The 21,945-nt window shown below is 36.0% G+C and overlaps 1 non-coding gene and 1 pseudogene across 1 annotated transcript; both read left to right on the top strand.

The window, feature by feature from the left end:
• Positions 1 to 11,732: 11,732 nt before the first annotated feature.
• On the top strand, positions 11,733 to 11,867 carry LOC122223467. Its single transcript, XR_006204337.1, has one exon. It is a non-coding gene; the product is annotated as a small nucleolar RNA SNORA17 (small nucleolar RNA).
• A 4,398-nt stretch (positions 11,868 to 16,265) lies between these two features.
• Positions 16,266 to 20,929, top strand: LOC122222568 (annotated as a pseudogene).
• The last annotated feature ends 1,016 nt before the right edge of the window (positions 20,930 to 21,945 follow it).

The raw sequence follows: 21,945 nt of genomic DNA, 5'->3' as shown, positions 1-21,945 counted from the left end.
TGTATTTCTGCCCTATTTCTATAATCAGCCACTTCTCCAAGGATATCTGGTTCATTTTACTGGAGATGATATTAGAAACAAACATCTGGGCACTACACATGCTCGTTGTTGCCAGGGCATCATTCCTTTTAGGTTCTCATTGATGACACAGTATGCATAAAACCACATATCCAAAATTATACTATCATATAGAATAGTATCACTGCACTGAAATCTCCTGTACCTCACCTATTCATCCACCCCACTGAACCCCTGAACCCTTGATAACCACACATCTTTTCACTGTCTCCGTAGTTTTGCATTTTCCATAATGTCATATAGATGGAATAAGTATGCAGTCTTCTCAGATTTGCTGCTTTCACTTAGCAATATACACTTCAGTTTCCTGAATATACATTCATGACATGATACCTTATTTTATTTATTGCTAAATAATCCATTGTATGATATACCACAGTTTTTTTAATCCATTCACCTATTAAAGGACATCTTGGTTTTCTACAGTTTTTGGTAATTATGAATAAAGTTCCTATACACATGCAGTTTTTATGGGAACCTAAGTTTTTAACCAATCTGGTAAATACCTAGGAATACTATCACTTTATCTTATGGTAATATTATCATCAGCTTTGTAAGAAACTACCAAAATGTATGTCCCATTTCCTATTTCCACCAGCAGTGAATGGGAGTTTTGAAAAAAATTTTTCAGTTTTATTGAGGCATAAAAGAAAGACAAATACTACATGGTATCACCAATATGTGAAATAAAAGAAAAAAGCATAGAAACAGGGAGTACAAAGTGGTTGCAAGGGGATGGGGAGGGGAGGGGAGGAGGAAATAGGGAGATGTTGGCAAAAGTACAAACTTTCAGCTATAAGATGAATAAGGTATGAAGATCTAATGTAAAACAATGTTACTACAGGTTGCTAACAATGTATTGTATAATTGAAAGTTGCTAAAGGAGTAGAACTTAAGTGTTCTCACAAAAAAATTAAATAAATATGTAAGGTGATGGATGTGTTAATTAATGTTTTTATAATGATGAGGATAATGCTTTTACAATGTATATGTATATCAAATCACCACGATGTACACTTTACATTTCTTACAGTTTTGTTAAAGAGAGTTCCTCTTGCTCTGCATCCTTGCTACCATTTAATGTTGTCAGTTTTTTAAGCCAACTTAATAGGTATACAGTTGTATCTCATTTGTTGTCAAAAGTTGAAATTCCTCAATGACAATGATGTTGTGTCTTTTCATGTGTATGTGTGTGTGTGTGTGTTTGTTTCTCTGTTTGTTTTGCCATCTGTATATCTTTTATGGTGAGGTTTGGTCTGTTTAGAATTTTTGCCCATTTTGTAATCGACTTGTTTATTTTCTGAGGGTTGAGCTTTAAGAATTCTTTGTATATTTTGGATATATTTCTTTATCAAATATGTGTTTTCCAACTATTTTCTCCCAATCCTTGGTTTGTCTTTCAATTCTCTTAACATGGTCTTTCACAGAACACAAGTTTTTAAATTTTAGAAAGTTCTACTTATCAATTTTTTCTTCCATGTATCATGTTTTTTGGAATTGTGTCAAAAAACTCCTCTCCAAATCCTAGATCACTTAGATTTTGTCCTCTTTAACTTCTAGATGTTTTGGAGTTTTGCAATTTATATTTAATTGTATGATCCATTTTTAGTTATTTTAGTGAAAGACAAAAGGACTATGTTTTCATTCCTTTTGTGCATATGAATGTCATATTATCCCAAAACCATTGAAAAGACTATCATTTCTCCACTGAATTGCCTTCGCTCCTTTGTCAAAGACCAGTTGACTCTGTTTTCATGGGTCTATTTATAGACTGTCTACTCTCTTCCATTGCCATACATGTCAGTTTTTACACTAATGCCACATTATCTTGGTTACTGTAACTTTATAGCAGTCCTTGAATTCAAGTAGTAGCTATCTCCTACTTTGCTCTTTTTCAGTATTGTGTTGGGTATCCAAATTTTTTTCTTTCCATATAAAGTTTAGAATCAATTTGTCAAAGTTCACAAAAACAGCTTGCTGAGATTTGGGTTGGGATTGCATTAACTCTCTAGATCAAGTTAGGAATAATCCACATTTTAACAATATTCTCCACTATTCAGATATTCTTTGATATCTTTTTTTTTACTTTTTTTTTTTAACATTTATTCATTTTTGAGAGACGGAGACAGAGCATGAGTGGGGGAGGGGCAGAGAGAGCTGGAGACATAGAATCCAATGCAGGCTCCAGGCTCTGAGCTGCCAGCATAGAGCCCCACATGGGGCTTGAACTCACAGACCATGAGATCATGACCTGAGATGAAGTTGGACGCTTAACTGACTGAGGCACCCAGACACCCTGGGTCTTTGGTATCTTAACAGAGTTTTATAACTTTCTGCATATATATCACATATATATTTCATAGGATTTTACCTAAATGTTTCATTTTTCGTGGTAATATAAACGGTATTGTTTAATTTTAGATTCCAATTGTGTAGGGCCGTATATAGGAAAACAATTTACTTTAGAATATGAATTTTGTTTTTATGACATTGCTATAATTGCTTATTAGTTCCAGGAGGATTTCTTCTCATTTGTTTGGTATTTTCTACGTAGAAAATTATGTTATCTGTGAACAAACACAGTCTTATTTCTTTGTTCTGAGTCTACATACCAATATTTTTCTAGTCTTATTGCACTAGTGAGGGCTTCCAGTATAACGTTGAATAGGAGAAATGAAATATTGTTGCAGTATTGGGGGGGGGTAAACAATCAGATTCTCCCTCTCAAGTGAGATGTTAGTTATTTTAGTTGTTGGTTTTCATAATTGTTTTTTCACCAAATTGAGAAAATTCTCCTCTATTGTTAGTTTGCTGAAAGTTTTCACCATGAATGGGTGTTGGATTTTATCAAACACAAAATGCACCAAATATTTTAATGTATCACCTCATATGATCATGCAATTTTTGTTCTTTAGCCTGTTATAATTTAATTGCTTTTCAAATGTAACTAGAATAACTCCCCATCGGTCTTGGGTATAATCTTTTTAAATATTGTTGATTTAGATTTGCTAATATTTTGTTAGGGATTTTTCATGTGTGTTCATGAAAGATACTGGTCTCCAGTTTTTCTTTCTCATAATGTCAACATCTGATTAAGAATAATACTAGAAGGGGCACTTGGATGGCTCAGTCAGTTAAGTCTCAGACTCTTCATCTCATCTCAGGTCATGATCTCACCGTTCGTGAGTTTGAGCCCCGCATTGGGCTATGCACTGTCAGTGCCAAGTCTGCTTGGAATTCTCTCTCCCTCTCTCTCTGTCCCTCTCCCACTCATCCTCTCTCTCTCACTCTCTCAATATAAATAAATAAACTTTTTTCTTAAAACAAAGAATAATGCTAGAAAGCATTCCCTTTGCTTTTTATTTTTGGAAGAAATGGTAGAGAATTAGTATCATTTATTCTATAAATGTTTGGCAAATTCACCAGTGAAATGAATTGGGCAAGTTGCATTTTTTGAAGGTTATTAATTATTGACTCATTTTTTTATTACAGATAAGCCTATCATATTATCTATTTCTCTATTAGGTAAGTTTTGGTAGTTTGTGTCTTTCAAGGAATTAATTGATGTATTTCATCTAAGGTATCAAATTTGTGGGCTTAAGGTTGTTAAAAAATATCTCCTTATTATTCTTTTAGTATTCATGGAATCATTAGTAATGACTCTTCTTTTATTTCTAATATTGGTATTTGTGTCTTCTCTCTCTTTCTTTTGGTTGCCAGGCTAGAAGTTTATTACTTTCATTGATTTGCTCAAAAAACTACCTTTTTAATGTTGTTGGTTTTTTCTATTTTGTTTTAAATTTTATTGATTTCTGCTCAAATATTTATGTCTTTTTTTCCATTCGCTTTAGGCTTAACTTGTTCTTTTTTCAGTTTCCTAACATGTAAGCTTAAAGTACTGAGTTTAGATCTTTCATCTTTTCTAATATATGAATTCAATGCTATAAATTCCCCTCTAAGTACTTTTTTCACTGTGTCCCACACATTTTGATAAATTGTAGTTTAATTTCCATGTGGTTAAAAACATTTTTAGGGGCTCCTGGGTGGCTCAGTTGGTTAAGTATCCAACTTTGGCTCAGGTCATGACCTCACTGTTTTGTGAGTTTGAGCCCTGCCTTAGGCTCTCTGCTGACAGCTCAGAGCCTGGAGCCTGCTTCGGATTCTGTGTCTCCCTTTCTCTCTGTTCCTTCCCTGCTTGCATTCTGTTGTCTCTCTCTCAAAAATAAAGATAGATTTTAAAAAATTAAAAAAAAACATTTTTAATATCTTTTAAGACTTCTTCTTTGATCCATGTGCTATTTAGAATTGTATGGCTTAATCTCCAAATATATTAGAATGTTCCAGCTATCTTTGTTATTGATTTTTAGTTTCATTCCAATGTGATTTGAGAACATACTTTGTCTGATTTCTACTCTTTCAAATTTTTTAAGGTGTGTTTTATGACCCAGAAAGTGATCTATCTTGCTGAACATTCCATGTGAACTGGAAAAGAATGTATATTCTGTTATTGTTGGATGAAGTGATCTATAAATATAATTAGATCAAGCTGATTGATGGTTCCTTTGAAAGCAACCATGTGCTTACTGAATTTCTGCCTTCTGGATGTATCAATTACTGAAAAGAGAGACTTGAAGTTTCCAACTATAATCGTGGATCTGTCTATTTCTCATTGGACTTATCTCAAGTTTTGCCTCATGTATTTTCATGCTCTGTTTTTAGGTGCATACATACTAAGGAATGTTATGTCTATTTGAAAAATGAGTTATTTCTCTCTGAGAACATTTTTTTTTCTCCTACACTTTTGGAGGATAATTTTGCTGAACATAGAAATCTGGATTAATTTTTTTAACATGGTAAATATTTCACTTCACTCTTTCAACCATAACATGGTTATGACAAGAAGTCTGATGTAATTCTTATCCTTGTTCCTCTATAAATAATGTTTACCCTCCTTGGATTCCTTCAAGATCTTCTCTTTTGTTTTCTACAGTTTGAATATAATATGCCTAAGTGTAGACTTTTTTCTTGTTTCTTTTTTTTTCATGTTTGTCATTATTTTTGGAAAATTCTCAAGCCATTATTATTTCAAATATTTCTTCTCCTTTTCCTCTTTCTTTTCCTCTGTTATTCCAATTATACATATGTCCTTTTATTATTGTACCCCATTCTTGAATAATATATATGATTATTTTTGTCATTGTTTTCCTTCCAAGTATTTGAATTTGGGAAGTTTCTACTGATGTATCTTCAAGCTCAAAGATTCCATCCTTCTTATGTCCAATCTAGTGATGAGCCTATGAAAGGCATCCTTCATTTGTCTTACCGTGTTTTTGATTTCCAACATTTCCTTTTGATTCATATAGTTTCTATCTCTCTGTTTACCTTACCAATCTGTTTTTGCATATAGTCTACTTTTCCAATTAGAACACTTTATGTATTAATTATAGTTATTTTAAATTCTTTATACAATAATTCCAAAATATGTCATATCTGACTCAGTGTCTGATAATTGCTTTGTCCCAAGATTGTAGTTTCTCTTGCTCTTTATGGTGCTTTGAAATAAACCTGATTTTAAAACACTTTTATTTCTTGTGGCATATATATACATACATACGTGTGTGTGTGTGTGTGTGTGTGTGTGTGTGTGTGTGTATACACACACACACACACACACACACACACACACACACACACACATATATAAAATCAGAAGTTGGGAATAAGTTTAGGAATTCCCTGGGCTTGCACCAATGGGTTAACAAGGCATGAAGAATTACAAAGCCATAGGATGCTCACACCCAAGTTTGGGTAAACAAGATTAGGCAAATAAGGATAGAGAGGGCAGGGCAAAGGCCCCCAGGATAGAGACAAGGGGCAAAGGCCCCAATACAAAGGTATATGAAGTATACAAGGTTAGGTATTCAAGGTGAAAACGCCTCCCAATTTAGTACAACAGCAGAAAGTTGCTTTCACAGGAAGGAAGGACCAAATTAGGTAAACAGGTAAATAGGGCTATAGACCACAGTGGGGGTGAAGCTGCCCAGAGAGGAACTAATTAGCAAAAGAAAGGTGCCTTGTTAACCCTGAGGCAGCATGCTTTATTTGTCTTATCCCCTAGGCTGGCTAAGATAAACAGACACAGAGCCTCTTGTCTGCAGTTAACATCCATCTGCCCTGAGCCAGGATTTTGTTTTATATTGACCTAAACCCCTAACACTGTATATCTTCAAAACCCCCTTTCCCTCACACCCATGAGTTAATGTTCACAGATTCATTGTCTTTTTGTGCACATCCATCATGCTTGTAAGCCTTCTGATCCTAATAAATATGGAGCAAGGACCCTTACTCGGGGCTCTTGCCTTTTCCTGGACATATCTCGCATTTTAATCCTGCATCCCACTTTCTTGCTGGACAAGAAAGATCTAGACCCAGAGTCTGTGACACAATTGAGGCCAGAATTACCCTGAGACCAAAACCAGAAAAAGATACCACACAAAAAAGAAAACTATAGGCCAGTAGCCCTGATAAACACAGATGCAAAAATCCCCAACAAAATGCAAATGGTATATAGCAATGCATTAAAAAGATAATTCACCATGATCCAGTGAGATTTATTCTGGGCTGCAATGGTGGTTCAATATTCACACATCAATCATAAATGACATCAACAAACAAAAAAGATAAAAATCAAATTGCCTTATCATTAGATGGGGGGGGAAGCATTTGATAAAATTCAATGTCCATTCATGATAAAAACTCTCAACCAGATGGGGTTAGGGAAAACATACTTCCACATAATAAAGGCTATATATGAAAAACCATAGCTAACATCATACTCAATGGTGAAAAACAGAGAGCTTTTCCTCTAAGATCAGGAACAAGACAAGGATGTCCACTCTCACCACTTTCATCTGACATAGCACTGAATATGCTATGCCACAATAATCAAACAAGAAAAAGAAATCAGAAGCATCCATATGGGTAAAGAAGAAGTTAAACTGTCACTATATGCAGAAGACATCACACTATACATAGAAAATCATAAGGACTCCACCAAAAAAAAAAAAAAAAAACTACAAGAAGTAATAAATGAATTCAGTAAAGTGGCAGGGTACAAAATTAACAGCCAAAATATGGTAGTGTTTCTGTATACTAATGATGTAGCAGAAAGAGAAAAACAGAAATTTTTAAAATAACACCATTTACAGTTGCACCAGAAGAATAAAATACCTAGGAATAAACTTAAGTGAGGTGAAAGACCTCTATCCCCAAAACCATAAAACATTGATGAAAGACACTGAAGATGACACAAACAAATGGAAAAATGGAAAGTTATTCCATGCTCAGGTATTGGAAAAATTAATATTGTTAAAATGTTCATATCACCCAAAGCAATCTACAGATTCAAGGCAATCTCTATCAAAATATCAGCAGCATTATTCACAAAACTAGAATAAATAATACAATAAACAAATAAACAAAGCAATCCTGAAGAAGACAAGATACCTGGAGGTATCATAATCCCAGATTTCAAGATACATTGCAAAGCTGTAATAATCAAAACAGTATGGTACTGGAGCACCTGGGTGGTTCAGTTAAGAGGCCAACTCTTGATTTAATCACCAAGGTCTCAGGTCATGATCTCACTATTAGTGGGATCGAGCCCTGTGTTGGGCTCTGTGCTGACAGTGTGGAGCCTGCTTAGGATTCCCTCTCCCTCTCTCTCTGCCCCTCCCCAACTTGTGCACACACACTCTCTCTCTCTTCCTCTCTGTCTGTCTCTCTCTCTAAAAATAAATAAATAAACCTTAAAAAGCCACAATACAAAAACAGATACATAGATCACTGGAACAGAACAGAAAGTCTAGAACAAACCCACACTTGTATGGCCAATCAGTCTATGACAAAGGAGGCAAAAATATGCAACATCAAGACCACCATGTATGAGATATATTCGGTGTCCTACAACATCTGGTGTATAGGAGTCAAGGCCCTGCTGAGGAGCCAGCTGCAGGTCCTGTGCCACACCACCCAGGTGACCAGACAGTTGCTCATCTACACTGGCACGTACATGCTCCAAGTGCTTGGTGACACAGAAGAGCAGACTCCTCCCAGGTCACAGTCCCGACAGGTTCACATGTGGATAAGGATGCGCACTGCAGGGGACCCAGCTGGCTCGTGACCCTAACATTCCCTCTCAAAAAATGAATTTTGAAGATGCTTATGTTCCAAACCATGTGCACTTATACACTGTGGGTCATGTGTGCTCGGGAGTGGCACCCAGGGGAAGAAAAAGGGATTGATAGCATATGAAATGGGGCTATGTATCAAGATGCCCTGAAGGGAGGAGATACCTAGGGGCTTCTGTGGGGGGAGGAAGAACCAAACGTGTGGTATCTCTGCAGCAACACAAATTATGCGTTAAACCTCACCTCCTGCAATACACCAATCACAAGAGCTACTTTTAATATGGATTAAAGAAAAATGGAGAGTTTCTTCAACAAATGGCGCTGGGAAAACTAGCCACCTACATGCAAAAAAATAAAACTGGGGATCACTTTATTACACCCTGTACAAAAATAAATTCTGCATGGATTAAAGACCTAAATGTGAGATCTGAAGCCATAAAAATCCTGGAAGGGAACACAGACAATAATTCCTGACACTAGCCATAGCCACGTTTTTCTAGATATGTCTCCACAGGCAAAGAAACAAAAGCAAAAATACACTATTGGGACTATACCAAAATAAAAAGCTTTTGCACCGTGTAGGAAACCATCAACAAAACAAAAGACAACTTACTGAATAGGAGAATATATTTGCAAATAATATATCCAGTAAAGGATTGATATAAAAATATGTAAAGAACTCATACAACTTAACACCAAAAAACAAACAAACAAACAAATACCCCATTTAAAATATGGCCAGAGGACCTGAATAGACATTACTCCACAGGAGACATAAGATGGACAACAGACACATGAAAAGATACTCAACATCATTAATCATCAGGGAAATGCAAATCAAAACCTCAATGAGATATTACCTCATAGCTGTCAGAATAGCTACAATAAAAAGACAAGAAATAACACGTGTTGGCAATGACGAAGAGAAAAAGGAACCCCCAAACACTATTGGTAGGACTGTAAATTGGTACAACCACTAAGGAGGTTCCTCAAAAAATTAAAAATAGAAACACCATATGATTCCATTTTTCCACTACTGGGTATTTACCCAAAGAAATGAAAACACCTTTTCAAAAAGATATATGCACTCCCAAGTTTGGTTTTTTTTTTTACGTTTATTTACTTGAGAGACAGAGCATGAGCAGGGGAGGGGCAGAGAGAGAGGGAGACACAGAATCGGAAGCAGGCTCCAGGCTCTGAGCCATCAGCCCAGAGCCCGACGCAGGGCTTGAACTCACAGACCGCGAGATCGTGACCTGAGCTGAAGTCAAATGCTTAACCGACTGAGCCACCCAGGCACCCCTGCACTCCCATGTTTATCACAGCATTATTTACAATAGCCCAGATATGGAGCAACCTAAATGTCCATCAATAGACAAATGGATAAAGATGATGTGGTATATATCTATATCTATATCTGTATCTATCTATCTATCTAATAATGGAATATTACTCAGCCAAAGAAAGAATGAGATCTTGCCATTTGTGATGACTTTGATTTTGTTTGACCTGGAAGGTATTTTGTTAAGTGAAATAAGTCTGAGAAAGATAAATACCATATGACTTCACTTATAACATGAAATCTAAAAAAACAAAACAAGTAAATAAACAGAAAGCAGAATGAACCTATAAATACAGAGAACAAACTGATAGTTGCTGGGAGAAGGCAGGCAAAATGGGGGAAGGGGAATAGGAGATATAGGCTTCCACTTATTGAATGAATGTAATGGGAATAAAGGCACAGCTTAGGGAATATAGTCAATGGTATATACTACAATGTTGTATGGTGACAGATGGTGGCTACACTTGTGTGCTTTATATCATAGCATGATATAAAGAGAAAGTGAATCACTATGTTGTACATATGAAACTAATGTAATATTATGTGTCAACTATAGTCAAATAAAAAAATTAACTAATAAAAAATTATTTCCTCTTTCACTCTCTCACAGCACTATATACCTTTTCTTCCACAGAAGTTATGTACAGCTTTCAGTTATTTATTTATTTATTTATTTATTTATTTATTTACATAAGTATTTGTTTGCTATCTGATTTTCCCTCAAAACTCTAAGTTCTTGTCTGAGAAGGAGACAGAACAATGTCTTATCATGCCTGAGAGATATCAGGGATCTATAGAAGCAACCATATTGGGCCCCTGGTTGTTAGCAGAGGCAAAGACAATCATTTTATGGATACTGGGGCTAGAAAGAAAGCAAGGAAGGCAAGAGTGAATACTGATGTGTTGTATAAACTAAATCGGGTCCACTACTATCACCATTTTACATATTATGCATTTATTTGTTTACCTGAGCTAGTTTGGTTGGATACTGTCCAGAAATATACAAAAAAAAAATTAAGGTAATACAAGAATCCCATTTTAGATAAAAGAATATGAGGCTCAGAGTTTGTAACTTGGCTAAGTTCGCATAGTTCACAAGTGACAGTGCCAAGTTTCAGGCTACTTTTGCCTGTCTTTAAAGCCTGGGCTTCCCGGTTTATACCATTCACTGTCCTCTTTCACATATTACATTCCTTACTCTCGGTATCTTTGGAGAGTCTATCATTCAATCAAATTAGCCATATCCCATAGTACTTTCACCAATCTGTGCTGCCCACGTTGACCTTTAATCCTTTGAAATTTGTAGTCCTTAATTGTATACCACCGTCTGCTGTTCAGTGTCTTACCACTATTGACTTACCAATCTAATAGCACCTTCTTTAAGGTAAGGGATCTACACTACATATATTTACATCTAGTACTTCTTATAAGATACAGTCTTAACTCAGTCTCTTCCTTGAGTAGACTGCTAGAAAATGATGGGCTAGAAACTAATAGGCACCAAGCAGGTGGGATTCCACCAAACAAAACTTTGTTTTGAAAACAGTAGGTTAGAGAAATCATAACCTTATATGTCCCAGGCTTCTATATCTGGATGGAAAGAAGTTGAAGATAGAAGTAAAATAATCCTTAACAACACAAAAAATGTTATCTCTTAGGAGCTTATGAGGATATCATCAAAATAATACTGTTAAAAATGTAGGAAGTGGGGGCACCTGGGTGGCTCAGTTGGCTGAGCATCCAAGATCTCCGAGATCCGAGATCCAAGATCTCAGTTCAGGTCTTGACCTCGGGTTGTGATTTCAAGCCCCACTTTTGGCCCCACGCTGGACACGACCCGGCCTGACTCAAGATGCTGCAGGTGCACCTCCTATGCTAGAAAGGCAGAGGGAGAAGGAATAAGGTGGCCTTCCTGCTGAGAGTTTGCCTGCTGGAAACTCAGTGCCTGGATGAGCATCCTGGGGTCTCAGATAAGTTAACACATTGGTGTCAGAATAAGTTCACCCTGAAGTATAAATGTTTTGCAGATTCAGGCCTTTCTGTGCAATATCCTAAGTCAGGGCCGCCTGTTGATCCTTCATCCACAGGGAAATAAAACTTGAATTGTTCAATCTTCCAAATACACTGCACCAAGAGGCATCGCAGGTGTGGCTGCTTTTGTGTCACATTTGTGTCATTAGGTGACAGAAAGGAAAAGTGGCTTATCCAGGCCCAGTGTTCTGGCTGGTGAACATCTGAATGATTAATAGATTGACACTTGAAAAAAAACGTAGGAAGTGGAACACATCCATAACTACACCGCTTAATTCTTCCCTCCTCATTACCTGCGCACAACAATTCTTAGCTCATAGATGTCTTGGTCTTATTTATAATTATATTAATCAGGCTGGGTCTTTCAGTATTTTTTTCACTGTAATGGATTAGGAGCCCCATTGCCTAGCAGCTGGAGAAATACAGAAGTACAAGTTAAAAGCCATTGGAATTTTTAATCTAGTTGTCTATCCAAACTACTCAAGACAAAAAAAAAAAGGTATTTTTCAAATATTGGTGAGAAAACAACTTAGAAAAACAACTCAGTTTAAGTTGCCTTAATATTTACTACTTTTTCTTCAAACAAGCAGTTGATGTAAAAAATAATAAAGTCAAATAAAAGAACAGAATTTAATTGCCCCCCTATTATTTCATAGAAGCCCATTTGAATTCAGGTGGTCAACACAAACAAAATTATGAGCAGTCTGCTGATCAGAGACCTCAGTGACACTAATCTATTGCTCAGTCTGGGAGAAGATCCAGGCCAACATTCAACAAGTCTACCTACTACTAAGTAAGTAAATTCCTTTTTGTGTAATAATTACTTAACTCCAAATTACAATTATTTTTGAGTCAGTGGTCTTAGAATGGCCCTTCCTAACATAATACAGAATTCTAATTTAAGAAATGAATGTCTATGTCTTTTTCCTAACATCCCCTGTGATATATACACATGTATCCCTTTTTAAGTTGGCAACAACTCATTTCCAGACATCGTTATTTAAACTTTACCTCCTTCCTCCACCTTAAACATTAGTGAATAGTGTAAATCCAATAGGAATTGTTCTGAGACTTTTTTTTTTAAGTTTATTTATTTTCAGAGAGACAGCATGAGCAGGGGAGGGGCAGAGAAAGAAGGAGAAAGAGGGAGAATCCCATGCAGGCTCCACATTGCCGGCACAGAGCCCAATGTGGGGCTTAAATCCATGGACCATGAGATCATGACCTGAGCCGAAGTGAAAGGCTTGACTGAGCACCCAGGCGCCCTCAGTCTTTTTTCTTTTCTTTTCTTTTCTTTTCTTTTCTTTCTTTCTTTCTTTTTTTTTTTTTTTTTTTTTTTTTGAGAGAGAGAGAGAGGGAGAGAAACAGTGGGGGATGGGCAGAGAGAGAAGGGGAGACAGAGTCTGAAGTAGACTTCAGGCTCTGAGCTGTCAGCACAGAGCCCTACATGGGGCTCAAACCCACAAACCATGAGACCATGACCCAAGCCAAAGTCAAATGCTTAACCGACTGAGCTACCCAGATGCCTTCAAGTTTTGAGTCTTTTTGAGTTGTGTGCATGTGTTTTAACTCTCATACCTGAGCTTATGCTGTTGTGGGTTCTCTGCTTACTTCTACCAGGCACTTATTCAAGGTTTCATAATCACTCTCATACAGCGTGGCTGATCTACTGGCCAGCAAACATTCTAGTAAAAACCTTAATCAGCTGTGGATGTTGACACGTGCTTTAGGATTATGATGTACAATATAATATGGTTCCCAAAGTGACTTGCTAATGTCCAGGATGATTGATTGATAGGTGATTAAAATCCCTGGTAAATCAGGGCACCTGAGTGGCTCAGTCAGTTGAGCATCCAACTCTTAATTTTGGCTCAGGTCATTATCCCTGAGTCATGGGATTGAGCCCTATGTCAAGCCCCACATCAAGCCCCTTGTCGAGCTCCACACTGAGCTTGGAGATTAAGATTCTCTCTCTCTCTCTCTCTCTCTCTCTCTCTCTCTCTCTCACATTCTCACTCTCTCTCTCTCAAAATAAAATAAAATATAAAATAAAATAAAATAATAAAATAAAATAAAAATCCCTGGTAAGTGAATATATTAATATAAGCAAGAGGTATTGCTCTCATCCTTTATCACAATTACATTTTTCTCAGTCCTTTAAAATTACTTCCCTCTGCCTGATTGGACCCACTTTAGGAAGATGATATATCTAAGTGCCCTTTGCTACATAAATGCTCATCTTAGGTGAAGTCTCTGAGACTTTTCACTCTTTTAGTTTTACCTAGGGATAAGTGAGCAAGATCTAATTAGGTAACTACTCCATTCTCCCTCAAAGAATAACAATCTTAAAACCTCTCTCATTTGAACACATTGACCCACTTCTCTACCATGGTTTCTTCTTCCTTGGTGGAGCTGAAATTTAGGACTCATTTACTCCCTAGAATACCTACATAGAATGTACCAGACACAGGGATAGTGACTATGAAGTCTATACTTGGTAAATGCTTGGAACTTGTGTAGAGTCCCCCACCAGTCAGGACTAGTGAAATGCCTATTTAGCAAATGTTCTCTAACCAAGAGAAGAGAAGGAAATAAACAACAGAATGTGTTTGCAATACACTGCATCACAGCCACTTCTTCCTGATGAGCTAACGTGGGGTTGAGGTGAAGGTATGTAACGCTGCTTCACTACATATTCAATGTTATTTTAGTGTAGTTGCCATAATTTAAAATGTTTGTATTCTCCAGACTGTCTAGAATGTTCACACAATGCAATAACTGGTTTATTTACTAGTTTACATGTGGTTTCCATTCCTTAAACATAACCATCTATACTTTAACGTAGTGATGTTTCTAGGCTATGTCTTGAGACACCACCTTCCTTTGCCTGATCTTTAGCCAAGCTGACTAGTGGATTCACATCACTGACACTATCCACATAGTTAATGTCAAGTCCAGCAATCCCATCCTTATGCCTCATTGTTTTTCTACATTAGCTTTCCAAACCCTAAGCATCCATCCTTAAACTGTGAAGAGAACATTTTAAAAATATACCTTTACCTGAGCATGTGGGTGGCTCATTCAGTTAAGTGTCAGACACTTGACTGCAGCTCAGATCATGATCTCACAGTTCAGTTCATAAGTTCGAGACTTGCATCAGCCTCCATGCTGACAGTACAGAATCTGCTTGGGATTCTCTGTCTCCCTCTGTCTCTGCTCCTCCCCTGCTTACTCTCTCTATCTCTCTCTCTCTAAATAAATAAACATTTTTTAAAATTTAAAAAATATAAATATGTCTTTACTTTTGAACAAAAAATGAAATATGTTTTAAATAAGTTTTCTCTTTGTTTTTCTAAGAGTAGTAATCACCATTGAAAGAAAGATACTTAAGCATAAATTAATTTTAAATAAATTTTAAACAAATTAAAGTACATTTCTATATCTTATCTATTCAAAAACAAAGACTCCTCCCAAAAATATGTGGATATGTGTACACATAATTGTGTAATTGAATTAAAAGGAAACTGAAACAACCACCAAAAACGTGAACAGACTTGTGTGTGTGTGGTTAAACAAAAGTAACAAGAAAAGGCAGATAGAGACATATTATCATATTTCCTTCTCAGACCTCTAAAGCGTTGCATTCTGATCAAGAATACTTGATTTACGTAATACTTTGTAAGTGAAAATAAAAAGGTAGGCTTCCATTATTGTTTTGTTACCTAAAAGAATATTAATAATGTTGACTTTCACCCAATATAAACCCAGAACTTTGCTCATGTAACCACAGAAATTCTCGAGACTTCAAAATGTTTTTCTACCCTCCATTGAAACCCCACAAAACCAGCAATTCAAGGCTGGCTGTTCTGTCATATACACAGGTGGAGTATATCGGCAACCAGCTCATTTGTCTTGACTGGTCTTCTCTGACCACTCACCTAAGTCATCTGGCTCCTGAAGGGACTAGAAATAGCAATTTCATTTTAAAATAATATAATTATTAAATTAAAAAGTTAGCCAAAGAAATGTTTTAAAACTGTGCTTAACTTCTATCAGTGGAACTTTTATAATTAATTGCACTGACCAGGTCTGTCTTTGATTTTAGCAAAAGGTACACTTTCAAATGATTTTCTCAATTCAGAGGAACTCAGAAATTAAGAGGTCCCAAAGGAGCATAGATAGCTTGGGTAAGTGAATTTTCCTACCCCAGAAGGTAGTCTCTACAATGAATATATACCTCACACTCTCACATGGATACTGGTCACAACAGAAAATGGATTATTTGTTTTGCTGCAATATGAGTTTATTTCAGATTCTAGTTAGAATATAGACAATACTTTATCCATGGGAAAATATATGGTCAAATATGGGGTCTCTCTGATAGGAAGGTACAGTCTATACTCTCTAAATTTCTTAACTACTCCCTTAATTCCCTTCCTCTATCACATTTAAGACAATTTTACAATGTTTTAACACTATATTTCCATTAATACTAATTGGGATGGCTTGGAATTTTTGCAGTTTCCAGAAATATCAAGGGTTTCTTCTCCTAGCTACATTTGGGACTTCTGGACTCCATACAGCATCATAAAGAACACCTGCTATTCAGTCTGACAGCTCCCTAAATGCCCTGGTTGAGGAAGTATTTGGGTTCTCACAGCACCACAGTCATCAGGGGCTACAGTTTTTTCTGGATTATGTTCCAGGCACAGGTATGTAGGCATAAATAACAGAAATTTCCAAACATGGAAAAATGGACTGTTAATAATTTAGCTCAGGAAAAATCCTGATAGAAAATATGGAATGAAATCTCTCAAAAGTTGTAACAGTCAATAGTTACCATGAGAATGGAATTATGCTTTTGGAAATGAAGAGTAGGAAATGCGGAATGATACCAAAGAAGGAGAAAGCACTGGAGTCACAAACATTGGGTGTGCATCCCACTCCTCACCCCAGCCACACTATTTCTCTGTTCTGAGACTTCCAACAGGTTACAAATGGGGACCAACCTCAGGACCTATTTCATGGGGTTATTGTAGAGATTAAGTTAGACAATGTAGGTGAAAATATAGTGGGTATTCAGAGAGATAGAGAGAGCAGGCAGACACAGAAAGAAACAGGGAGACTTAGTTTTTACATGGCCCTAAAATTCATAGTTCAAAACAAAAAAATAGGTATTGTCTAATTTCCTTCCTTCCTTCCCTCTTTCCTTCCTTTTCTTTCTTTCTTTCTTTCTTTCTTTCTTCTTCCTTTTCTTTCTTTCCTTCCTTCCTTTCTTCCTTTTTCCTTCCCCCCCGCACCCCATCCTAAGTTTTGATTCTCTTTGGGGAGTTCTGCTTTAAGTCATTTGATTTTACTATTATACCCTTGGAATCAAGATTTAATTCTCCCACCTAGGACATGATTGAAAATAAATTATAACAGTGTTATTAATATGACTATTAATATAGTTAATTTAGTAGTAATATTTTGTCTTTTGTAATTCAACTAAAATAATGTTAACAACTTTTAAAGCAAGTATTAGGTGAGCAAGCAGGCATAGGCTTTTACTTCTTTAGTATAACCTACAGAACCTATTTTTTCATCTATAGTGTCCAAAAGTGATCAGAGTACATAGTAAAAATAAATTCAATAAATTCTTGTTGACCACACTAGAAAATTAGAAGGCCCTCCTATATCTAGTACTTTATAACTCTGTCCTTATTTTTATTGCTGGTATCTGGTAACTCTTGTGGATTTAAACAACATCAACAATTTTATAATAGACAACAGTGAGGATAACAGACTAAATTAGAGGAAACCAGAAGCAGTTAGTGCCAAGAAAAATTATAGAATTATTATAGATACAGAGAATACTTTTCATAGATCTACTGACCATTTATATTTCTTCTTATGTCAATTACCTCTTCATTGGACATGCAATCTTATGAAGAGTTTTATTATTTTTGATTCATAGAAATCATAGTTCTCAGCCAAACTGAACTTTTCTCCAAACCAACATTCTTTCCAGAAGCTAACTCCAATAGACTATTAACCGTGTTCCTTTTGGGCATTTACCTTTTAACTCATCTTTTCAGCAATAAAATAAGTATGATTATTATCATGATTATGAAACAATGGTTAAAAGTGTTTATTACAGCTCTGAATTATATAGAAAAAGAAAAAATGAAAAAAATATCGTATAGCTGGTTTCCAGCTTTGATAGAGGACTGTGAACACCAGTCATCATAAACTAGTAGGGGCTGCTGGAGATAATTGATCCATTGTAGCAAAGCCCTTCAGATCAAGAAATTTTTGAAAGAGAGAAGGTCAGGGAACAATCAGAAGGATATGGGAAAAAAAATAAGGAGAAAGGAAACTGGGAAGAGAGAAAAGGAAAAAGGGAAAGGGAGAGAAAGAATATGAATCTCTTGTCCAGTTTTATAGGTTTATTAGATCTTTAAAATAATTTACGCAGCAAAATGACTAGTTTAAAGGAAAACTTAAAGTTTCTCTAACTTGTTGATAAGAAATATAATTAATTTATATTTTCCATTTACCCTGGTATTACAAGAGATAGTTTGGAAAGAACTATCTGCCAAAGATTGTTAGAAAGAACAGATTTCAAAAATCATGGTTTCTCAGGCTAAAGCAAATGAGACTGAATGGAAATAGCTTCCTGTGGATATGTTGGAAATGATGGAATTTACCTAACTCTCAAACTCCCATTTGTAACACACACACAAAAAAAACCTCTTTTCCTCAAGTAACTTGATGCATATCTCTCTCCCAGAGTTAATTATAAACTTTGGATTATTTTAGTCCACCCACAGATTTCCAGATTTTAGTTTCTCAGAAGCCATCTTGTTTTGAATCAGAAACCTAACACCAGATTTTATATTCAATGGTCCCATACCACGTCTGGCAAAATGGCTTTAATACACATTTTAAAGTGCGATATTCAAAACTAAACCTTTCATGATGGCCGAGGTACACTTCAGGCTATAAGTAACTTCTTACAGGTTATATAAGCTTTGAATTTCATGAACAGAGAATATTTCTTCCTGGTGCTCATGATTTATCCTTTCTTTATGCCTAGAACATTTATTCTTTAACTGATTTTTAACTACCTTGTATTTGATTAGTTAATCTGCTCTTGTACTTAACTATGTTCATTAGTTAAAAAGTTTTGTCATTTTGTCAAAATAGTATTAATATCTCTTTTTAAAAATGATTGATTCAAAAAATGATTGATTCATCTATTTATTCATTAAAAAATTAAGTCAGGGGTGTCTGGGTGGCTCAGTCAGTTAAGGGTATGACTCTTGATTTCAGCTCAGGTCATGATCTCATGGCTTGTGAGTTTGAGGCCCATGTCCGGCTCCATGCTGATAATGCAGGGTCTGCTTGAGATTCTGTCTCCTCCCTCTGTTCCTCCTCCGCTCTCTCTCTCTCAAAAATAAATAACTTTAAAAAATTAACCTTCAATAATGTATTAAATTGTGTCAGTTTTTCAAATTTATAAATAGAAACTATTTTTCTAACTTACAGCCCCTAAACAATGTCATTTTAAAAAATGTCACTTTACCTCAGGTCTACAGTATTTATTGAATGATCATAATTCTTTTTTTCTAAAGATTTTTTTATTGTTAAGTAATCTCTACACCCAACATGGGGCTTGAATTTACAACCCCGAGATCAAGAGTCACCTGCTCTATCAACTGAGCCAGCCAGGAATCCCAAATTGATCACAATTCTTGATTCATAACATACTCTCACTATTTTTCCATGCCCATTTTGTGTTTGCTTGTTTATTTAATGATAAAATTACACTGATGGAAACATGACCTAATACAAGATCTAGATAACTGATAACATACAACTGGTTATATGCTCATCCTTATGCCTACCTTTCACCTCCCTTCACTTAAGGTTACTTAGGTCTTACATCTTCTCTTTCTGTACAGAGTTTTATCATTTATATTTTTTCTGCAAAATATACATTATTTTTCCATTGCTCTTTACTTTATATAAATAGTACTGAGTGGATCCATTTTGGACTTTTTTTCTTTCAGTATTATGTCTAAGATACGTCTATATCATTTTATAGCTGTAATTTGTTATAGTTCTGAATAATATTCCATTGTCTTGCTTATGGCGATTATTATAAATTTCTCTACATACACATACAAGAGTTTATCTTGGGTATAGAAATGGGAGTGAAATTGCTGAACCACAGAATTCATCAATATTGAGCTTTACAAGATAAACTTTTTTTCACACTGATTATATTAGTATAGACTTCCATCAGCAATGTAGAAGAAATCTTCTTGATTCACATACTGTTATTCAGAAAAATGAATTTCCTGTCTTTCCTTCAGGTGAATTTAGAACAAACTAGACAAAACTGAAGAAGTAAACCAGTCTGTGGTGCCTGAATTTATTATTTTGGGGCTTTGTAATTCATGGGAGCTCCAGGCCTTTCTCCTGGTGATATTTTCTTCACTTTATCTTATCACCATTTTGGGCAACATCTTCATCGTGTTCCTAATTATTGCTGACCTCATCTCCACTCTCCCATGTACTTTCTGTTAGCCAATCTTTCGTTTATTGACTTCTGCCTTTCCTCAGTCACTACCCCTAAAATGATCACAGACTTTCTCAAGGAAAACAAGACTGTCTCCTTTGAAGGCTGCATGTGTCAGGTTTTCTTTGGACATTCTTTGGAGAGGGTGAGATATTTCTGGTTGTGTCAATGGCCTATGACCGTTATGTGGCCATCTGCAAGCCACTCCATTATTCCAGCATCATGAACAGACAAATGTACATTGGGTTCGTGGTGACATCATGGATCATTGGCTTTGTGCATTCAATAAGCCAACTCACTGTGATTATAAAGCTGCCCTTCTGTGGGCCCAGGGAACTGGCTAGCTTTTTCTGTGATATTCCATTGGTGACCAAGCTAGCCTGCATAGACACCTATATCCTAGAAATGTGGATAAATGCTGACAGTGGGGTACTGGCAACCATTTGCTTCATTCTATTGCTAATCTCTTACTCATATTCTGTTTACCATCTGTCTTTGCTCTAAGGATGGGACATTCAAGGCTCTCTCCACCTCCACTGCCCACATCACAGTGGTAGTGCTCTTCTTTGGGCCTTGCATTTTTACTACCTGTGGCCACTCAGCATCACCTGGGTGGACAAATTTCTGGCTGTATTTTATGCAGTCATCACACCTCTCCTAAATCCGGCCATGTACACTCTAAGGAACCAAGAAATCAAAAATGCCATTAAGAGATTATGTTAGCATATGGATTTCTGTATTTCAGGGCCTCATGTTAACAGAATGTGTACTATAAGATCTCTAAATTAGCCATACCTGTCTTATTATTTGGTACTGGGAAGCATTCCCCAAGTCACATATGGAAACAGGTAACAGTTTTATGTCAATTCTATTTTATTCCATAATCACTTGCTAATCACTGAATACAAAATGATTTCCTGTCTGGAAAATTTGGCCAGTGTCTATGACTATGATGTTGGTTGTGCTCCAGAATAAGTTAAAATTAATAACAATGTTAATGTTATTTACTACTAGTCGTGTTGCTACTTCAGCACCTTATCTTAAAATTTCCTGTTAAGCTAAGCATTTCTTTGAGCAAAGCACTTGACATAGATCTCTAAATTTTGATCAACAGGTCAGTGTATGGAATACTGCTCTTTATTTTTATAATGGGTAAATTAGTCTTTCAATTAGTTAAAGCTCTAGCTACCTTATCTGAAGAGACCGTTGGAAAGGTAGTAACTATTATTCATCATCCTCAGAAAAAAAAGAATCATAATCATAATCTGAAGAGAGTGTTGTCCCCGCAACCTCATATTTTAGCCATCTGTGAAACAATATGATTCTCTTCAGAAGATGAGCTAATTTAAATACAAAGATGGATATACTAACAACTTTTGGGGATTTTGCTTCATCTCTTTTTATTTGTAAATGGGTTAGAAAGTTCATTATCTATATCAGATTGAAGCAGGGAAAAGTGTTATGAGAGTGAGGTCAAAAAGTCTGATTTTAGAACAAAGTATCCATTCAATTATCCAGGGTTCAGATGGCCTGCAAGCAACTGGATTATACACAAAGTTTGTGAATTGTTCATTACTACATATAATATAACTGATGAGGGACAGAAGCAGGGAAATGTTCACCTTTAGCCCAGAAGGCTGATCTGTAGTCTGCATGGTTCCAATATGGATCAAATACCTGCTAGTTCCTACATTCTTAAAGGGTCTCGTGACTGCCTGTACATCTCGCCAGTAATTAAT

Source organism: Panthera leo, chromosome B3, assembly GCF_018350215.1.
Source record: "Panthera leo isolate Ple1 chromosome B3, P.leo_Ple1_pat1.1, whole genome shotgun sequence".
In the NCBI taxonomy this organism is placed as follows: Eukaryota; Metazoa; Chordata; class Mammalia; order Carnivora; family Felidae; genus Panthera; species Panthera leo.
Note: the sequence above shows the minus strand (reverse complement) of the source record. Positions and strands in the feature narration are given on the sequence as shown.